Source organism: Rutidosis leptorrhynchoides, chromosome 11 (genome assembly GCF_046630445.1).
Source record: "Rutidosis leptorrhynchoides isolate AG116_Rl617_1_P2 chromosome 11, CSIRO_AGI_Rlap_v1, whole genome shotgun sequence".
Classification (NCBI taxonomy): Eukaryota; Viridiplantae; Streptophyta; class Magnoliopsida; order Asterales; family Asteraceae; genus Rutidosis; species Rutidosis leptorrhynchoides.
Genome location: NC_092343.1, coordinates 338,381,598 through 338,404,501, shown reverse-complemented (window position 1 = coordinate 338,404,501; position 22,904 = coordinate 338,381,598). Strand labels below are relative to the sequence as shown.

At 35.6% G+C, this 22,904-nt stretch overlaps 1 long non-coding RNA gene across 4 annotated transcripts; it reads left to right on the top strand.

Annotated features, from left to right (window-relative positions):
• Positions 1-444: 444 nt before the first annotated feature.
• LOC139877547 (uncharacterized) lies at positions 445-11,986 on the top strand. Of its 4 annotated transcripts, XR_011768652.1 has the most exons (6): positions 445-634; positions 810-911; positions 1,036-1,322; positions 1,515-1,637; positions 1,761-1,841; positions 11,937-11,986. It is a non-coding gene; the product is annotated as an uncharacterized lncRNA (long non-coding RNA). The 4 variants fall into 4 exon arrangements; XR_011768654.1 differs by lacking the exon at positions 11,937-11,986 and having other exon boundaries at positions 1,525-1,637; positions 1,761-1,960; XR_011768653.1 differs by lacking the exon at positions 11,937-11,986 and having other exon boundaries at positions 1,520-1,637; positions 1,761-1,960.
• Positions 11,987-22,904: the final 10,918 nt, after the last annotated feature.

Sequence of the window (22,904 nt, the reverse complement as noted above, 5' to 3'; positions counted from 1 at the left end):
GGGTTTGATTCACTTATTCCGCCATTGTGAACTATTATTTCGAATTATATAGAAAGATTTATACATAATAAATTTAGTTTTCATTTATAGTGTTGTTTTGTATACCCTGCTTTTTGGTCACCTTCGGGTTACAGTTTGGAACTAAAAAATTAGGATTTTAAGTTAGTTTTTTGTTTGCGATTGATTTGGATTTTTCTGGGTTACTAACACTAATTGAAGAGGCGTTTAACGGCTGAAATACTTTGGTATGGCTCTGTTATTGATACTTTTTACTTTATTCGTTTTCCCTTAAACTTGCTGCAATTTTGGTATACGCTTCTAAAGTCGATGGTGATTTTATCCTATTTGCAGGTACTTTATCTATTGTTCTCTCATTCACTTTTTTATTTCCAGGTGACGTTTTGGCCTTTTAAGTTTAATCAGACATTCTTATGATACGATCCTTCTTTTTTTTCACGTGTTAGTAGCCATTTTACATTGCATACTAAACCAATTAGGTATAATGTCGTTCCTTTATGATTTTGCATTTAAGGTGTTTGACTAACTTGATTTTGTGACGTGCAAATAAAAATGTCGACGAAAGATGGCAACTATAATAAAAGGATTAAAGAAGTAAGGGAAGATCGTCATTAAGGTCAGCGTTTCATTTTGTTCTTATTACTTTTTGATTAATGTAGATATAAATTCATTAGGTTTTGGAGTCTTAGCATTCGTCTGATTAATTGGAACACGGCATGTTATGTGCAATCAATTAATTATACTTTGAAATTTATGTATAACTGACCTTTACCTCAATCCATTTGTTGCAGTTGGAAATTAAAAACTTGAACTTTGGTTGAGCACCAGTGGTGGATCGATATCAGATAAGTCGACATCAACGAAGTTTTGTGATATTTCTTCATTATATAATGGTATGTTGAATTATGTTAAAAATTTGTATTACAGTTACAAATAATAAAATCTGTATACACCGTAAACACCATATTGTCTAACGAAGCTAGGAATATAACACATTACACCATTACATTGTAGCAGGAAAACAACTATATTTGGAATCTCAGCAACCCACTACCACCTAAAGCCCGATGTGGAGGAGTTTGACCAGTTGATACAAGAGTCATTAGCTCAAATAAAGCATTCTTTCTGCATTAGATTATTCAAATCTGATCAGAAGCTTTTTAATCACAGGTACCAAAGATGATATGCAGACAATAACATACTTCCAATCAACCCCGTATAGTTTGAAGAACTCGAACTAAAAAAAAAAGGAAAAATAAATACCAAGTACCTATGTTGATGCTGCTAAATCCACAAACTATAAGGTTAGAGTACCCATATTACTTATAATACTGAAAATCTAAAGCTTTAACAACAGTTCTATTATCATATTGCCCAATTAACATGCGGAATTTGGGATCAAATTGTGATATATACTACTTTAATTCATTTACACTATGCATATTATGAAATGAACTCTAAATTTACTATGTTACTTTAACTACAATTTGAATCAGCTTAGTGCAGTTGCTGTAACTTATATTCAGCTTTAGCTGGAATTCTAAATCTTACATTGTTCGTTGGTCTCAAGAGGAAAAACGAAGGTTAACAAATCAATAGTGACACTACCAATATGATTTGTAAGTTCCTACAATCTTATTTTTTTTCTTCCTATTTATATTTTAACATTTATATTTAAACAACAAAAATGATTAAATCGTCAGTTTTTTTTCCTTCTTTTTTTTTTTTTTATGATTTGACAGAGTTAGTTATGTGGTGATCTCTATACCACCCGTCTTCCTGAAACTGAAACAACTACTGTTGTTGGAGTGGCTGCAAATGTTGTGAGACTGCCTTCTTTGCTTCCCACATCATTCAATTGTTCACATATAAATATCGTCACTTCTGTTTGAGCTAATAATATTGGTTGCATCCGGTTACCAGTGTACTTTATTTAGTTGTATTTTATTTCTATTCTGATGTACCGCCTGCTGCAGTTTTTTTTTTTTTTTGAACGAATCAAAGATTTATAAAACTAACCTACCTAGCAAGAAGCTAGGAGAGGCCAAAAACTTACAAAGGCGCCAAAAGCCAAGTATTCCAATTTACATCATTTTTACCTCTAGCGCTATACCAAACAAAAGACATGAAACAAATTGAATCAAAAATCAAACTCTTTTTCAAAGGTGTTTGGAAGATCATGCTATTCCTGAATCTCCAAATGTGCCAGACTAACGAAGCCAAAATAGTGTAAAGCCTATTCTTCACGTCCAATCTTTCTCGCCATTCATCAAACCAATCAATCCATTCTGACCACTCATTGAAAGTCGGAAAAGTAATGTTTGTCCAAACTCTAATCCTTCTCCACAGCTCATATGCAAACTGACATTCGAAGAAAACATGTGAACTCGATTCTATGCCGCCGGAACTGCACAAAACACATCCTATTTGATCAATATCCACGCATCTATGTGACAAGTTTTGACGAGTTGGAAGCCCATCTCTTGCTAATCTCCATAGCAATACGTTAACCACTTTTGGGACTCCCTTGTACCATCTTGTATGAGGAATACTTTCTGGTAAACTTCCTTCATCTATAACAGCTCTTGTATTAGCTACAGAATATTCTTCATCATCTCCCACCATTCATTTCCAACTCTCATGATTATGAGATAAGGAAATATGTCTAACTGAATTTATCATATTATTGAGTAAAGTCAAGTTTCTGACCCCAATGTCTGATCGGTTCCAAGACCATGTCCTCAAACCGTTGATCAGTTTATCCACACGGAAGCAATCTTTATTTGATTCAAGGTGGTAAAGACTACGAAATTTGTCTTTCAACAAACCATCACCAAGCCAATTATCATGCCAAAAACGAATAATTTTACAATCTCCAACTCGCGCTCGAATAACGTCATCAGGAAGTAAACCTGTCTTTTTGCTTTCTGGAACGCTTCAACTATATTCGACCATTTACCTTTGACTGTCAAAGAAGAACCGTCAACACCTGCTGCATTGCCATGAACTGCTTTCACCACGTCTACCCAGATCGCATTCGGGAAAAATTCTAATCTCCCTATCCATTTACAAATAAGAGCATAGTTAAAAGCTCTTAAGCTCCCCACATCAAGCACCCCTTTTTCGTAAGAAGCTAGCGTTTGATCCGAACTGCAACCGCTTGCTGCAGTTGCATATGCTAATTTTATCAGGAGACACCCATGTTGCTCGGTTCAGCCCGCTGCCTTCCAGTTTATAGATGCTACAACCAACACTGTTATTTATGTAGAAAAATGGTATATGAATGTTTGTGGGTTTTCTTTTGCTTTCTTCTATGCTTTACTGAATGTGAGTTTTATCATGGTACGTGTTTTTGTGGAGGGTTTTTGTAGTAGTTTTGTCTTTTAAAATAAACAAAATAAGCGTTCACTTTGGGTTGCTCATTGAAGCCTATTATTTGTGTTGTTTGATTGTAGGTACTTCTCCATCGCTCTACAAATAAAGGTACTTACTCTTTTTTTAAAGTGCCTATTTAAGGTAAGCTTAGGTTTGTTGTTTCATATTGACAACAACTACTATTTATGTTATTTGAGTGCAGATTCTCTTTCCATTAATGATATTTACTCATTTTGACAATGTTCATTAGCCCCAACTGTTATAAATTTTACATGACATTGTGTAATGCAAATTTCCTTTTTTTATTAATTGCAGGTGTGTCATCTTTATATCAAGATTCACGAAAAAGGCGTATTGCTGTTGCTAAGTACTAATGTTGCTGCTCTCACTAAAATGGGAGACGGATCGAAAGCGTTGCTTTTACCCATCGAGTTGTGTAAACTTTAGTATAATTGTTTTTGTCACCCTTGTTATCTATTCTAGGTGTGACACCATTGTTATCTATTCCAGGTGTGACACCTTTGTTATATACTCCGTACTATGTATTCCAGTTGTGACACCATTGTTTGCTTTTATTAATTAGTAAATTGACTCGCGTAAAAGGTGTAATAGGTTGGCCGCCGCAACGCGCGGCACCATATGCTTGTTACATAACATTATATTGTAAAATGTATGCACAGTTAAACATGTTGGTTTATTTTGGCTAGTAGAAGATATGTTTATCCCACATTGGTGGGAGGAAGATGTGAGGGGTAAGTGACTTGGTTATATAAGAGGGGCTAAGTCTTCATTCCAAATCGCACCAATCAATACACTTTAAGTATTTGATTATTTCTTTCTTTCTTACCCTTGTTTGAGAGTTGTATTAGTTAAATATTTTGGAGAGTGTAGTTGGCTTAAGAGAGTCGTCTATATCATTGTAACAATTTGTGATATAGTGTATTTCTCTCTTTGGGGGGCCGGTGGTTTTTCTCTCGTTTTGGAGTTTCCACGTTAAATCTTGTGTTGTGTATTGTTCTTATTTTTTTACTATTATTGTTGGGCTGGGTGGTGGGAATTAGTGAGGCCGTAATTTCCCAACAACTGGTATCAGAGCGTCAGGTTTGACGGGGGTCTCGGTTATAGGAGTCGGAGTATGCTCTGTGGTTGCCACGTGAGTGGACCGTCCACATCAGAAACGAGTTCTATTGATCGTATAGGGTATCTGGTTAGACAATATTTTTTTCTGATTCGTAGTAATAGTTGGATTTGTTAGTGGCCTAGTTGTGGATTTCCGATTTAAAGGGTCCTGGCTACCTGCTACATCTTTTGGCTATTCGAAACGTGAGCAAAATCAGAGAAAGTGTTGTTTATAGGATACGGATACGATGTCGAAGTTCAGTCCAATGAGGTTTGATGTTGAGAAATTTGATGGGAGGATCAATTTTGGCTTATGGCAGGTTCAAGTCAAGGATGTGTTGATTCAGTCTGGTTTACACAAGGCTTTGAAGGGTAAACCCACCCTTGTTCCCGGCAGTGATTCTAGCAAGAAGTTCTATGAAGAAGAATGGGATGATATGGATTTGAGGGCAGCAAGTGCGATTCGTTTGTGTCTTGCAAAGAACGTGCTTGCAAATGTGCACGGGTTATCAACGGCAAAGGAGCTTTGGGTTAAACTAGAGCAGTTGTACCAGGGCAAGGGCATCTCAAATCGGTTGTGTCTTAAAGAACAATTTCATACTCTGCGTATGGATGGGGGTTCAAAGATTTCAGATCATCTAAGTATTCTTAACGGTATTGTTTCAGAACTGGAGGCTATTGGAGTTAAAACGGATGATGAAGATAAAGCTTTGAGGTTGATATTATCTTTATCATCGTCTTATGAACACATGAAACCTATTTTGATGTATGGGAAGAAAACTCTGAAGTTTGAAGACGTTACTAGCAAGCTCCTATCCGAGGAGAAAAGACTGGAAGGTAACGGGGTCTCGTCATCAGGAGATACGATAGTGTTGTGTTCGGATAGGCGAAAGAGAAACTCTGGGAAGAATCTGGTATGCTGGAGGTGCGGGAAGACTGGGCATGTAAAGGTTAATTGTCCAGGTGGAGCTAATGGCTCCAAAGACGCTAACATTGTCTCCGTTGTTACGGAGAGTGACGAATTCCTCTGAAGTCACGTCATCCTCATGGTGTGTCCGCGCCACCATGGAAAGGGATGTTTGTTAGCGGTTCCACAATTACACATGGGCATTGGTTTGGCATTTATGCAGGTTGTGTGGTGGAAACTGATGTAGCTGATGGGACTTTCGGGAAAGCCAAACAGGGAAGTTGCACCATAAAGTTTCAGCTGGTTGTTCAACAACATGTGCCGAGGTGAAATGCTTGGAATGTGATATTCTAAGTGCTATACTCTTAATGGTGGAGTATGATAATTCTGTTAAGAGTTATGATTGTCTGTGATGACAATGATTGTCGGGTATTGACAATGTTTGATGAAGATGCAAATTTTGTCTCTTGGGAGATAATGTCAACGGCATGAAGATGAGGATCTTGAAGTTGTCGTCGAGGAAGCGTCTACATCGGTTATCCTTGCAATGTGGAAGCATGGTTATCTTCTTCTATCCAAAAGGTGGAGATTTGTTGGTTTATTTTGGCTAGTAGAAGATATGTTTATCCCACATTGGTGGGAGGAAGATGTGAGGGGTGAGTGACTTGGTTATATAAGAGGGGCTAAGTCTTCATTCCAAATCGCACCAATCAATACACTTTAAGTATTTGATTATTTCTTTCTTTCTTACCCTTGTTTGAGAGTTGTATTAGTTAAATATTTTGGAGAGTGTAGTTGGCTTAAGAGAGTCGTCTATATCATTGTAACAATTTGTGATATAGTGTATTTCTCTCTTTGGGGGCCGGTGGTTTTTCTTCTGTTTTGGAGTTTTCACGTTAAATCTTGTGTTGTGTATTGTTCTTATTTCTTTACTATTATTGTTGGGCTGGGTGGTGGGAATTAGTGAGGCCGTAATTTTCCAACAAAACAATGGTCAGTTAACTTTAAATCCATAAATTTGAACTAATTCAATTTTTGTACCATATTTACATTCACTCATTTGACATAAAATTACCTAATCAATCCATGTATATTTATTGGTCAGATACCACACTTAATCAAAACAAAGATCAACCCTTAAAATTTTTTTGGGGCGGGGATCTATCGGGAAATAAACTGTCTTGGGTAAAATGGGATAAAGTGATTTCTCCTTGTGGAGTGGGGGTTTTAATATTGGGAGTCTCAAAAGTAAAAAACTTGTCTTTCGTGACACTGCTGATTTTATATATATATATATATATATATATATATATATATATATATATATATATATATATATATATATATATATATATATATATATATATATACGTGGCGGAAGCATTATCATTAATTAACCATTACAATAATATAAACATATTTAATTACATAACTAGTGTCACGTAACATTACAACCAAAAATTTGTTTTAACGGAAAAGACACATCAGAGTTTCTTCATTGTCAAACATAACATAGCCATGCCCGTCTTCTCCCAAAAGCACTATCTACAAAAGCTAATAACCTGCAAGGGAGGAGATGGAGGGGAATTAGCACGAAGCTAAGTGAGTACGACTAACTACAGGCCATAGCATATATAAGTGTTATACTAATCATGTCACCTAATCTAACACACAAACATCACCCAAGTGCCGTCTACAGAGACTCTGGCGGCTCGGCCAAACCATTAACCACCAGCTGATCGGACTGGGGCTTACCAGAAGTTCCTCCACCACCGTATGTATATACATAATCCACACGTGACGGACGCGTCATTCACATATATATACACCACGGCTGTCTAGGCTACCACAGAGGAACCCAACCCGCAGGTTGATCTCTCCTACCTAGGCTACCACACAATAGGGACGCACTGGGCTCCAGCAGACAAGCATCAACTAACATGCAGTCATCACAAGTACTAACTAATCGAAACAATAAGTATATCTAACAAGCATGGCAATCATAATATAACATGCTTCTATATACTATATTCTCCAGTTAGTCCCACTCACCAATTACCAGCAACCAGCTCAGATAATCTACTACTGAGCGGCTTCGTTATCTTTTTCACCTGAACATAAGGCAAATCACGTTAGTTATTGTCCAATAACACCAAATAACACAATATATAAATTTTGTCAGACAAAATCTGTCCGCTAAAATTTTTCCGTTTAACACTTATGCACTTTTGAAATTTACATCAAAATCATCAAAATACAAACGGGCAGCATAACAGCTATAATTCAACACTTAGTAAAAATTTCACTGTCTAAGACCATCGGTCGATCGTCAGAGACTATCGGCCGATCGTCACCACTCCATCGGTCGAGGGACTATACTATCGGTCGATCGTTAAAATTTCAACCGTTGGTCGAAAGGCTCACACCATCGGTCGAGGGTCTAGTCCTTCGGTCGATCGTCATACACCATCGGTCGAGGGTCAGAGACCATCGGCCGAGGGTAGTTCATCTGTATCAGCAGCTACCAAAGTGACGGGTTTCACACCAAACTCACCAATTTTCGATCTAGAGCTCGTTTTCGACACCAAAACTTGCCACAACTCAATTACTACATGTTATAGACTATAAACCTACAAAGTTTTGACCATAACAACATCAAATCCATGGATTTTGACACAAAATCAAGCTTTTGAACAAATACATCTAAAAACACCATTTTAACACTAAATTGATCATAAAAGCTCATGATTCATACCTTAAAAGAATCAGTAGAGTGTAAAGAACTTAATTTCAAGACCAATTCAAGCTCAAGATAAACAATGGAGAATTAGGGTTTGCTAGGTGAAGAGGATGAAGTACGGGTTGTTTGGGAATTTTCTAGAAATGGAAAGAAAAGAGCTGCACTAGTCATTTAAGTTAGGTTAATTTCCCACACTGTGCAACAAACGGGTATTTATCAGTTATCTGATATCTTTCGTATATCATTTGGCGACCCAAACGAAGTCCAAATTAAATAAACAAACCTGTTCTGTGACCCTTGTCACAAACTGGTCTTAACCTCATCATTAATTAATAATAAGTATTAAATAAAAATAAAAGCATATATAAACACAACACTAACTTAAAGGCAATTTAGTAATCTTACGTCTAGGCCCTATTGAGGATGTTACATCTTTATTGGAGAAATGGTGGTGGAGGTTCAAAACCAAAACCAACTCTCTATGGGTCTCTGTCATTCGTAGTATCTATGGCTCTCACGGTAATCTAGCGTCGGAGGGTGAGTTTTCTCATTCCCCGAAGCTAGGTGTTTGGGCAAACATTGTGCGTGCAGGTAATATTATAGAAGATTTGCATGTTAGCTTCAAAGACTCGTTTTTGAAGATTGTTGGTGATGGCGACTCCATATCTTTTTGGAATGACTGTTGGTTCGGATCCAACTGTTTTCGTGAAAGTTTTCCAAGGTTGTGCAGGTTGGAGGCTCAACAAAATGCAACTGTAAATGAACGTTTAAATGCTGCTGCATCCAACCCGCATGTTCATTCGGTTGATGCTGCAAGAGGTGATGTTGGTGAGGCGTTGATTGCTGCTGCTATTCTTTCTCCTTCTGTTTCTGCTGCGAATTGGGTCTGGGTCAGACCACCTGCTGGTCGCACTCTTAGCGAACTGAACAGGTTGGAAGACTTAATTCGCGATGTGGTTTTGGTTCGTGATAAAAAAGATAGCTCGAAATGGACTCTCGCTTCAAACGGTTTGTTCACAATTAAAAAATTATCTTTAATTATCGACAAGCGTTTACTCGGTCATAACTCTCAACTTGGTGACGAAACTTGTCGTAATTATTTGGCTCAAAAAAAAAAGGAACTTTTCGTATGGCATGCTCTGAAAAAACGTCTTCCTGTGAGGCTTGAACTCGATAGAAGAAGCATTGATTTATATAACGTTCGATGCCCTCTTTGCGATAATGGCCTCGAGTCAGTTGATCATACTCTCATCTTATGTTCGTGTGCTCAAGAACTATGGTCCCGCGTCTTCAAATGGTGGCATCGTGGTCTCTTCTCAAGTTTTTCCTTAAATGAACTCCTTCGTGATAGTGCTTCCTCGAGCTTGATTTGGCAAGGGGTTGTTTGGGTTACTTCTTACTTTATTTGGAAATACCGCAATAATAAGGTTTTCCAAGATAAGGGATGGAGTGCCCCGGTGGCTCTTTGCGAAATCCAAGCGGTTTCGTTTGATTGGTTTTCGTGCAAACTCAAAGATAAAAAGCTAGATTGGAATATATGGCTATCCAAACCGGACGCCTATTTGTAATTATTGTATAGTCGTTTGAGATGCAATCTCTGCATCCTCCTCCCATGTATTTGTACCCGTGATTGTTGGGCGAATTTTGGCCCATCGTTGTGTTATTAATGAAATTTACCTTGCTTTTCAAAAAGAAAAGAAAAGAAAAGAAAAAAAAAAACCACCACCATATGCTAACCTCTGTTGCAACTTCTACCTATACTCATCAGATGTAGTTATCTCATTCGATGATTACAACTGTAAGAGAGCCCAAAAATTGTTATGCACATGATACAATTCATGTACTTAGACCATTGTGGTCTCCTCGTTGTCTGATTTGGCACTCCACAACACTCCCAATGGAGCTAACTTTTTAAGGGGCGTTCGGCATCTGACCATGGTACTCACAATATTTTCTCAAACAATCACATTTTTCTCTATATTTTTTAGACATCTATCTATCTATCTATCTATCTATCTATCTATCTATAAGAATTGAGTCTCAAAAAATTAAATATGATGTATTAAATATATTTCAACTCTTTGAATTTATTGTGAGTAAAAAAGTTAGAAAACTTATACTCCGTATATCTATACATATACTCATTAAGTTTGATATATTATAAGAATTGAGTCTCAAAAAATTAAATATGATGTATTAAATATATTTCAACTCTCTTTGAATTTATTGTGAGTAAAAAAGTTAGAAAACTTATACTCCGTATATCTATACATATACTCATTAAGTTTGATGTAATAAATGTATTTACCTCATCTGTATAAACTATAACAATTAACTCATAGTAAATCTATGACTTATTATATAAACTATCAATTACCTCATAGTAAATCTATGAATTATTACCCCATCTATAAATTATCGTGTTTAAAGAATCATGTTCTTTCATGGCATTATTAATTAAAATAAAATAACCCAGTTTAAATAAAATTTCATGTTCTTTTATGGCATTTAACTCATCACCATATTATAACAAAAATATGTTATTTTCCCACATATCAGTCATCATGCTATTAAAATAAAATAACTATATAGTATTTATAATTAAAATTTACGCCATCTATGTTTATGGAATTATGTTCTTTTTTGGCATTTAATTTAATTCATCATCATATTAAAATATAAATATGTTATTTTTCCATATATTAGTCATCATGATTATTAAAATAAAATAACTCAATTTAAATAAAATTTGAGGATAAATTGCTAACATGCATGGGTCGTAGGGTTTCTTCTCAAGTGTTACCCCAAAATCCTGTTAAATTCGATTACGCCTGGTTGGGAAGAAAGGATTAACCGGCATATATCACCTGCAACATTCGATTACGCCAAATATTACTCATTAATCCTCCCATCAGTTACGAATACCAACCACGCCTTCAATTAACAGCATCCTCATCAGCTACGAATACCAACCACGCCTTAACAACATCCTTTTAATTACTGTCAGTCACAACCCTTTCATATCCCTTCTTACGCTATTAACGTTCGTTGCTTCCTATAAATTGCTATACCAACACCAAACATGAAACACAAACACCTACCTTTCTTCAAATTCAGATGGCACAATCTATTGAAGGCCCAACATAACAAGTTGACAAGAAACTCTGTACATCTTGACGAACTTCGGGAAGGAAAGGATGCCAGTCGTGATCATGGTTTGTCGCCGATGGGATACACATACTGCGTATGGAAAACACCTCAGTACCGATTTTATTGTTTCCGATGATGCGGTATAAAACTGCTTCGTATATAGATTTTTGTAAATTACATAATAGCTATATATATATATATATATATATATATATATATATATATATATATATATATATATATATATATATATATATATCCACATGTGTGTCTTTGTGTGGCTGTTTGACTGTGTTTACATATTATTGGTTATTTATCATTTGAAACAGGGGAATGTTATACAATACATGTCAAAATGGGCGGGGCAGATTTCACTTATATAATCTACCATATGAACTTTAAATTTTATTGCATATGAAGCTTTCCAATATCCTAAAATATTTATACATAGTTGATCTTTCATGTGAGTTGTTTACTTCAATTGTCAGCTTACTTCGGTTCACTCAAGATTATCACTCGACAAATAAGTGGGAGGATATGGGCTTAAAGGCATTATTAATGTTATAGTTGTATCATGATTAATACATTACTGATATGAAGGACACATAATTATGTTTACCATTGTAGTCTTCCAGCAAGCAAGAAGAGACGATAAGCATCACTGGTTCACAAATTTGTACGTCAAGGTCACTTGCTCCGACAACTCTTTTGCTTTGCCATTTTAACAAATAGTTTCATCTTCCATGGGTGGTAGTTTATACAAGACATTGATACAAATTGTTTTTCGATTAACCATGTTATGACTTGAAGTTGAAAATAATGATGGTGATAGTTTTTTTAAGAATGATGCAGCTGATAGTTATAAGAGATTGGTAAAATGACAATTGTACCCACACATGTTAGGCACAAGACAAAATATAACGAAAATTTTACCCAACTGTTAGTGACAAGTACCACCAACACGGTGTCTAACCACGTCAACCAACAAACAATCAACGTAATTTATGACGTGCAAAGCACTGACTTTGCACACTAGTATTAAATATTAATATGTTTGATACTAAACTCACAATATTTTCTCAAACAGTCACATTTTTTCTCTATATTTTTTAGTTAAACATTTATTAAATATTAATATGTATAATATTAATAATTGAAATATTAAATATTAATAATTGAAATATTAAATATTAAATATTAATAAGTGCGTGATTGGTTTTGTTGTATATTTCGTAAATATTAATAATTATCTAATTGTTGTAATTTAGTAGTTTATTACTACCTTTTGTCTAAGTTTATACAATACTTAAATATTGAAGAGTAGTAATGGAGAGAGGAATATATATTTCATATATATGTAAGAATGGTACAATCAGTGATTACATTTGATTACATATTTATACTACAATAATTCACTGTGCAGTTAGGTAGAATAGTAATATCCGTGAATCTGATCCACTTAATTTGTTGATCCACCAAAAAGTGTCGGCCACCACATTTTACTTTATCAAAAGTCTATGATTTATAACACTCCCCCTTGGACGACATTTTTATTTCATTAAAAAAAAATCAACTACATCTTACTGCCTCGTTAAAAACCTTGCTAAAGAAAAACTCAGTGGGATTAAAACTTTAGCCAAGGGAAAAAGAGTGCAGCATAGAGTGGACTCCCCCTCAAGTAGACATCGCTGAGTCGTCACATCTTTTGAACTTGCCTCATGCCAATATTATGAACGTGTGTTCTGAAAACAGTAGTTGAAAGTGCTTTGGTTAAAAGATCGGCTGAGGTTTTGCTGGATTGAACATATCTCATTTCAATCTGGTTGTCCTTGATGAGATTTTGAGTGTATGAGAAGAATCTAGGAGGTATGTGTTTTGTTCGGTCACTTTTGATATACCCTTCTGTTGAGTTCCCAAAATAATTAAGGATTTAATTATGACAAAACAGGATTTATTTGCGCTAAAATATTATATGCAGCCAGCACAAGTTTGTTTATGTATAGCCAGCAAATATTACTGTGTCAAGTGTTTAGTATGCTGCCTAGTCTACCAGCACAAGGTAGAGTGTATTCTTCGAATCAGCACAGGATGTGTACTCAGCAATTCAAGATTATCAAGTGACTCGACATGAGAAGAACCAGTAAGTCTGGTAATCAGCATACAACACAAGACAGCCATGCTCCATTACAAGCATGGTGATTTCCTGAGTGGTCTACATCAATCGTACTATTCAACAGAAGTCGAAGACAAAGTTGAACAGAAAAGGACACGCGTCGGCAGCTGACAAGTGACCTTACAAGACCACATGAGAATGCAGAAGTTTAACGCATGTGCAGACATGGGTTATATTTTTTCAACGCCTAGGGAACACAACATTCTATTTGTTTAATCAAATAGTGGTGCCAAACCGAATTGGGGTGTTCTTGCAAATAGCTACCAAAGAGGAAAGAAGGGAGCACGCTCTCTGGCACAATTGTCCCCACAAGTACAGACATCCTATGTACCAGTGGACAATGAATCAATTACACAGATAATAGGACTACTGTAAATTGGTGTATCCACTATTGTAAAAACTAGTGGTGTGGGATTTATTATTTAGAGTCTAAACTGTGTAATAGCTTTAAGTTATCCTCATAGCTATAATCTAAGTAATATGTATCAACCAACTATCATTCCGCCAAGGATAGTTGCAATTCTTTATGATTTAATCAATAAAGAATAAACCGTTGAAAACTTACCCGTGACTCTATTTAATTGTCATGCTTGAATACTTAATCGTGTTTAATTGCCAAGTTAATTAAAAGAAATTGTATTCACCCCCCCTACTATACTCCTGTTGTTATCAAGGGACCAACAACTGGTATCAGAGCTTCGGTCTTGATAATTTAATATCTTGGATCTGAATTCTCACATGGCTGCATACTCGAATACAACTTACCTTGAAAATGGCTCATCCAATAGACCACCCAAATTTGATGAAGATGAGTATGAAACATGGAAGGCAAGATTCATGCTTCACCTTGAGTCTATTGACCCACTCATGCCTGACATTGCCACAGATGGTCCATTTATTCCCACTGAGACTATTGCTAGTGTTCCAGCTACAGCTGACACACCTTCCATTCCTGGCAGAGAGTTGTTCTCACCCCTTCTAGATGGGATGCTGAGGATAAACATCGTGTTGGACTTGACCCTAAGATCAGAACCCTGTTAGCTATAAATTTACCTAACCCTTTGTTCAAACTGATTAAAGGAAAGCTGAATGCTAAGCTTATGTTGGACTATCTAGATGTCACCTATGAGGGTATGGGTGACGTAAGGCAGAACATGATGATTGCCTTGAAAAGAGAATATGAAATGTTCTTTGCCTACAAGAGTGAAACCCTTAAGAAAACCTTCATTAGGTTTAACTCCTTGATTGCTGACCTGATTACTTTGAATGCCACATATACTGACTTTGAACAAGTAAACAAATTCACTGACTCACTGCCTGCTAAATGAAAACCTGTTACTGACCCATTAAGAACCACTCAGACCTTAAAAAAACTTTAACATGTCTTCTCTCTATAGTTCACTATGGAACCATGAGAAGGCAGAAGCTAAATTTGAACTTAACTTGAAAGAAAACTTTAGGTCTGCCCCCACCACTTCAAAATCTTCTAAGACAGATGATACTGCTCTTATTGCTGCTGCTAAAAAGAAAGATCAAAAGGCTTTACTGGTTCAAAAGTTGATGGCAGATGAAGAGTCAGCTGAAGATGATGTGGATAGTGGTACGGGTTCTGAAGAATGTAACGACCCAACTTTTTTGACTTATAATTATATTTATTACTTTCACGAAACTGCGTATTTGTGCGTACTGAGCTAGTTTATGCTCTGGGATCTCATTTCATGATAATTACTTTCGTTAATCTCTTACAAAGTGTTATTAAGTGCGTAATCACTTAACTTGATCCCCGAATGCTTTTACGACCGTTGGTGTCACTTATTGTTTAAAATGAGCTACGTACTTAGTACACGTTAAACTTTTATCATAATTGGAATATTATGACTACATAAACTTAATTGTTATTTATTTATGACAATTACTTGGCTTAATGGTTTATTTAATTACGCTTAGTGTTTACTAATGCTCACTAGTTACCTTAGTGGACTTTTATCTTAATGGACTTCCATGGCCCAACCTACTCAAGTAATGGACTTATTTAGTGGACTAATTAATGGACTAGTTAACCCATGAAACATAAGACAAAAATCCATTAGATTAAAAGACAAAGTTTAAGCATGCTAGTGTACCAATACTTACACATTTTAACCTTATGTCCCATGCCACCCAACACTAGCCTACACCACCATGTACTACCACCCATGCCAAGCAAATGGTCCCCCCATTCCCTCCCCAAAATCGTCGACACCCTCACCACCCCACCACCACTTTATCTTTTTTTAAACTCTCATTTCATTCTCATTTCATTTCATTCAAACACACACTCAAGTTTCTCTCTAACTTTTCTCTCAAAATTACTTGAAGAACTTGAAGTGATCATGTTACATTGATCACATAGAGTGATATTGGAATGAACGTACGATTTAGTACAACATAATGACGCCAGGTCAGCGTAATTTTATTGAAGTAAATCATGCAGAAGTCCCAATGTTACTACATGAGGAATATGAAGTGATTCAAAGAAATTTTTGGTAGGAACCACTTGAGTATACGCATTCTGGTCTGTTAGAGGTAGGGAAAGAATAACCACGTAGCCCAGATACTGTACAAGGAGGGCCTTGATTGCAGAATTGATAACCCGGAAATTTGTAATAGATATAGACACCCTGGATACTTAAGGAAAAAGCTCTCAAATAGGAAAAACTTTGGACTTACTTGCGGTAGAGCAATCGTTAACTCAGCTATGAATCCTGATTTTAGTTAGGGTACGTTTCGTCACAACATTTTATTGTCTCGAAGTTATTTAATACTAGAGCGATAGAAGCCTTATATCTAGGAACCTTAGTGTTATGACTAATAAGCCATTAACAACCATGAGAGAGTTAAGTATTCCATAGGACAAGCTAATGGTAAGCTGGCAGAAATAGAGGAATAATTTAAGGTAGTACCTTAAAATTAACAGGTGGGTCATTTGGAGATGACCTCATGCCAACAAAACTTAGAAGTTTTAAAGTAGTAGTTGGGAAGGATTAGTTACCTACGCACAAGAAGATGTTATTTGAGGAAATTGACAGACTCTTTCACGATAGTATAATAAGATTTGGTCGGAACAAACCTTAAGATTAACCTAACACTCATCAAGTTAGGAAGCTTGATGTAATGGTTGGAATGGACTTTAGGATTAACCTAATACTCATCAAGTTAGTAAGCTTGATGTAATGGTTGGAATGGACTGACTTTCAAGGATGAAAGCGAAAGTTATTTATAGTGAGAGGATTATTCGTATACCTCGCGAGAATGGTAAGCCAAAATCCATCTGGGTTACTTTAACAACCCAAAACCCCACAATGGAAATGGGAAGGAATAATAATGGATTTCATCACGAAGCTATCAAAAACGGAAGGCGGTTAAGACACTATCTGGGTTATTGTTGACCGCCTCACCAAATCTGCTCACTTTCTAGCCATAAAAGGAATCGATACAATGGACAAACTTGCACAATGATACATAAAGGAAATTGTATCCCGTCACTTCAGCGATTCGAATTCTATGTTAAGGACTACCCAAGAATCTTATCTGATACTTATTCTTAGGCAACTCTAAATCCTAACTTATTCCGAGAGATTTCTTAATCGATAATAATCACACCATCATCCTTCTTACTTCGATATTAGTCATACCAGTTCGAAATTTTCAAAAATCAACGAGTGGTTAATTCTCATCCTTATACTCTCCCTTTCGTATCTCACTTATAAGCAACAACTTCACACTTAAGCATTTTTAGTCAAAGGACTTATGCCCTACTAATAGTCATCAACCACATTTAAATTCAATAGTTTTTATTACCTCAAATATCACCCGAAATTTTCAAAATCTTTTACTCAATCCTCATCAATCTTTTTCCAACTTGTAACCTCCGAAATATGAAAATTTTGTTTGCCAAAATTTTAATCACACTATTTTACTATGCGATCCTCCCAAAGTTTTATAAAAAGAAATTTATTTTATTTGCCATTCGTGCAAATTTTTGAAATCGTATATGTTATATAAAATAAAGTAAATAATTACTTATTTTTGACAAATACATATGAAATTTTACTTTTACTTTCACTTTTACAAATCAAATCTTTTATTCAAAAGAAATTTTACTTAGAATAGTACATGTTGTACATAACCATAGTTACTAAGAACTTCGTTTCTTTTCTTACATTGTCACCTTAAACAATTTCTATAAATTTTTCGTTGCTTATTATATAAAATTTTTGCTTATTCGTATCCAAGTCATCATGAAGGCTGACAACCGTCGAAATTGAGAAGATTCATGTGTGTGTGTGTGTATGTGATGAAGGCACTTACTACCACATCATGCAGAGCCTTCGGGCATCCACTAACACTTAAACCATTCAAAATTTTTGCGTTACCCCAGGGATCTTATTTGCCACACCTGTTGGAACGATGCTCTTTCTTACATAACTCTAAGTACTGACTTATTCCAAGGGATTCTCATTTATTGATATTAACACCATCAGTATTCCGACTTTAATATTAGTCATAACCTGTTTGGCATTTTGCAAAGTCAAGAAGCGATTAACTTCTCATCCTCATGCTCTATCCTTCATACCTCATTTTTTAGCAACGGCTTCGCACATGAACATTTTTAGCCCAAAGACTTGTGTCCTGATAATTATCAAAACTACATTTAATTCATTAGTTTTCATTACCTAGTAACATGTCACCCGATGATTCAAAGATTTTTCACTCAATCTTTTTCAACTCGTAACCTCTGAAATACGAAAAACTATGTTTATCAAAAAATTTTACACGATGTTTATTTGTGCGATCCTCACAAGATTTATGGACAATAAGAGTAATAAAATCTTTCTGTTGCGATTTATAAAATCATATATGTATGTATGTAATTAAATTAATAAATTTACCCTTACTTATTTTGGTTAGTACATACTAAGTTATACCTTCAAATTATTTAAAAATCGCTCCTTTATTGAGTTGTTTAACTTAAGTCAAATAGTTTTGTGCAAAAGGGTACACGTTGTACATACTTCTAAATTTACTAGGAACTTCGTTCCGTTTATGTTATCACATCAAATGTTTAAAGGTTTTTCAAAACTTCCTTGGTTGATTTTATTAAGGGTTTTCTTATTAGACTACACCATGTATGGATCACACTTCTTCTCGCCCTCTGTTAGGGATGAAGCTTACTATTAAAATCTTTGTTAAAAACTCTTGAGCCACTTTGGGTGGAAGTTTTATAAAATTTGTTAAGAAGTCTTTGCGCTCCTGAAATGTTCCTCTTAAGGTTAGACTTGGCAAAAACGCGGGCCGATACATCAGTTCTCTGGGGAACACTCAGTGGTCACCCCATTGTAGGAAAGGCACTAGGTGGGTTTCTACTTTCAATATTCCACGACTAATCGAAACACCCTCGTAAACATCATCTCTATGAATCAGTATATTGAGGTACAAAGAATCATTTTTGGAGATTCTTTACACTTGGAGTAAACCACTCTTTAGAACCAAGAGTTCACGTATCTTCTCATCCGCGCATCCCCTTAAGTATAAGGATAAATTCAGAACAAACCGCTCGAAGAGTTCACTCTCGTTCAAAGATCACACCTTTCGTACGATTTTCTTTCAGAAATGTAATGTAAATTACTTTAAAAATCTATGAATCTTGTTATCCTCTTGGAAGGGACTGCTTAAAACATCTATAACACTGATGTGGTTACTCTCTATATATCTTCCTTTGTTGGTTGCAGCTATATGTTGTTCTAGTTAATATTAACCCTAACTTCAACATGTAACTGAAAGGATAAAGTTACATTATGGAACTGTGCTTTCACTCCATCCAAGGATAAGTTCACATGCGGTATGTTGTGATCACTATGTTTTCCATTCTACCTGTCAACCTTGTATTGCGACATAAGCGCTCAATGTTTCAGATGATTTTAGTAACATTCATGATGTAATTCATGCATCCGACTTACCGAAGATGCATGTAGGTCTAAAAACATCATCTCTCCTTTGTGGGTATATATTTGGATGACATATTCGTGTTAGCAAGAAACGAAATAAATTTGTTGATCTCTTAGGACAAGAGACTTAATTGATGGCATATACCTATTCTTACTTTTATACGCCCAAGTACCTTTCAAGGTAAATAACTCACTTCTGAGCCCACGAGTCTCTCAGAACTTTGATACGCTCCTTCTTATTCAAATACGGTACCATTGTTGGTCACTCCTCAAAATTTCGGGACGAAATTTTCTTTAACATGTGGGTAATGTAACGACCCGACTTTTTCGACTTATAATTATATTTATTACTTTCACGAAACTGCGTATTTGTTCGTACTGAGCTAGTTAATGCTCCGGGATCTCATTTCATGATAATTACTTTCGTTAATCTCTTACAACGTGTTATTAAGTGCGTAATCACTTAACTTGATCCCCAAATGCTTTTACGACCGTTGGTGTCACTTATTGCTTAAAACGAGCTACGTACTTGGTACACGTTAAACTTTTGTCATAATTGAAATATTATGACTACGTAAACTTAATTATTATTTATTTATGACAATTACTTGGCTTAATGGCTTATTTAATTACGCTTAGTGTTTACTAATGCTCACTAGTTACCTTAGTGGACTATTATCTTAATGGACTTCCATGGCCCAACCTACTCAAGTAATGGACTTATTTAGTGGACTAATTAATGGACTAGTTAGCCCATGAAACATAAGATAAAAATCCATTAGATTAAAAGACAAAGTTTAAGCATGCTAGTGTACCAATACTTACACATTTTAACCTTATGTCCCATGCCACCCAACACTAGCCTACACCACCATGTACTACCACCCATGCCAAGCAAATGGTCCCCCCATTCCCTCCCCAAAACCGTCGGCACCCTCACCACCCACCACCACTTTATCTTTTTTTAAACTCTCATTTCATTCTCATTTCATTTCATTCAAACACACACTCATTTTCTCTCTAAGTTTTCTCTTTAGTTTTCTCTCTAAAATACTTGATAAAATTGTAAGTTTCAACTTCATTTCTTCTTTCTTTTTTTCTTTAAATTCGTGATCCATCATCATCTTTTATTATTCATGGATTTTGGTTTTTGTAACTTAAATCCTTATGTTATCTTGCAATCTTTAATCACTTGTATGATAAAGAAGCAAGAACAAGGATCAAAGCTTTGTAGCTTTTGGTTCTACATGAAACTTGTAATAAATCTAAGGATTAAATACTTTAAGATCCTTTTTATGTTCAAGTATTGGAACTTTTAAGTTCATTTTATGAAGATTCAAGCTTGTAACTTGATATCTCTTTATATAAAGGATCCAAACTTGAACTTATTTATTTTTAACTTTAGATTTATCATTTGTGTTTATGCAATTCGATTTATATAAGTTTCTTGGTCAAAGATTACTTGTTAACTTTGATCTCATGAATCTTGTAACCAAAGTCTAACTTTGAAAGTTCAAGAACAAGAAAGTTTAAGCTTCCTAGTTTATCACTTTCACTCATCTAAGATTGATCTAAGTTATATAACTTATGGTCATCTAACTTGTTAAAACAAGAGTTCATTAACTTGTGTTCACTTTACTTTACAAGATCTAAGTTTCATAACTTATGGTTGTGTAAAAGTTGAAAGTCTAAGTGTTTTGACTTAGGGTTTCACCAAGAACATGAGATCTAGACTTTTTAGTCTAAGGTCTTTAATACTTAGCTAAGATATAAGTTCTATAACTTAAAGTCTTGCTTATTTAGTTTGATTCAAAGTTTATAGCTTAATAGGACTTGTATTTGTGTTGAAACTAAGAAAATTGATGTAACTTTGGTTCATCACCTTGCTCAAACTCTCATATGAGTTGTGTTTTAATTCTTAGTCTTGAATCTTGTGTTTTGATGGTTAAACCTTGGTTAAAGTGATGCTAACACATCAATGAGTTGTACACTTGAAGCTACAAGCATCAAGGATGAGAACCGTGATGAGCATCAAGCACCAAGAATCCCACCAGAGCATTTGTTTGCTGTTTTTCACGATCTGATCAGGCCCCTGGGCTTCTGGAAAAGTTGATTTCCAGATAGTTCGGTTCGAGTAGATGATTTGTTGTTTAAGACTCGTCTTAATCCGATATACGTTTAGGATTTATAGTCTTCTGAAAGTCACTACGCCTTTGTAACGTTGTGCTAAAAATTCTGACCTACTCGCACTTAAACCATTGTCGCGGTCAAACGAAGATGAGTTAGGTTTTGAAAATTGGTCAGCGGTTAGAGGACTCACATACGGAGCCATGGCCACTGACTACGCTTCTTTTCGATTTGTATAGAGGTTGTAGCAGCTGAACGAATTCAGCCTTTGTTTCGATCTCTATTCTTGATTGAAAACTTACTTTACTTTTTACGTATGATGTTGATGATGATGATACTTAAGACTTAACTTACGTACTTTTAAAACCTTAGGGAACGATTTACTAACTTAGTAACTTTTGACTTAGGTTGAGGACCTTTCGGACTGACTTACTTGCTTACTTTTCGTATCGACTTTTACTGCACTTTCACTGTGAGTTATAGCATCCTTTTTTACTTCAACTATTTTTGGGACTGAGAATACATGCGCTTTTTATGTTTTACTTACTAGACACGAGTACTTAAACTTTATATATGTGTGGATTATATAACAGCATAAACCTTCCCCTTAGCTCGGTAACGTTTAGTCATTGGTTTATGAACCGGTGAACGTGAATCTTAGATATGGATCCATAGGGTTTGACATCCCCACTTGGGCTAGTCGCGCTAGCATTTAACGGGTGTCTAATACTTCATAAACTTACGCACTCGCCAAGTGTACTTTTAGGGGGTGATATTACGTTAAGTTAGTTACCAAGTGCCCACGGTTAAGCATATACCTTTCATACTGTTTTGAAATACGAAATTGATATGCCACTAACGGACGGTTTTATTTCCGCGGTGTCGTTAGGTCGCAGGATGTCTGATTCGGCGGCACACAGTGTTTTCGTTTATTTATATTTTGGGGGCCTAAATTACTTTACTTTCTAAGGTGTAGAAGTGTAAGTTAACCTAGTGTCGAATTTTTATGCTGATTAACGAATTGAAGATCAAGTGAATAATTGTCTTTTAGTTAAATAACCTGGATAGAATATAGTAGTTGGTTTTTTAGCTAAAGGTCCTAATTGCAGAAAAGTAAATAAAGTGGGAGGATATCTGGAGTATGCAGATCAGGGAAATATTGACCAAGATATCAGTGTTGGGTTAGGTGAAGGTAATTATGCTTATATTAAGGCTATGCTTGGATTGATGTTGATCTGGTTGGATGAGCCAATTACACAGACCTACTTATTTCTGAACTCTCGGAGTTCTCTTTGAGCAGTGAGAAGT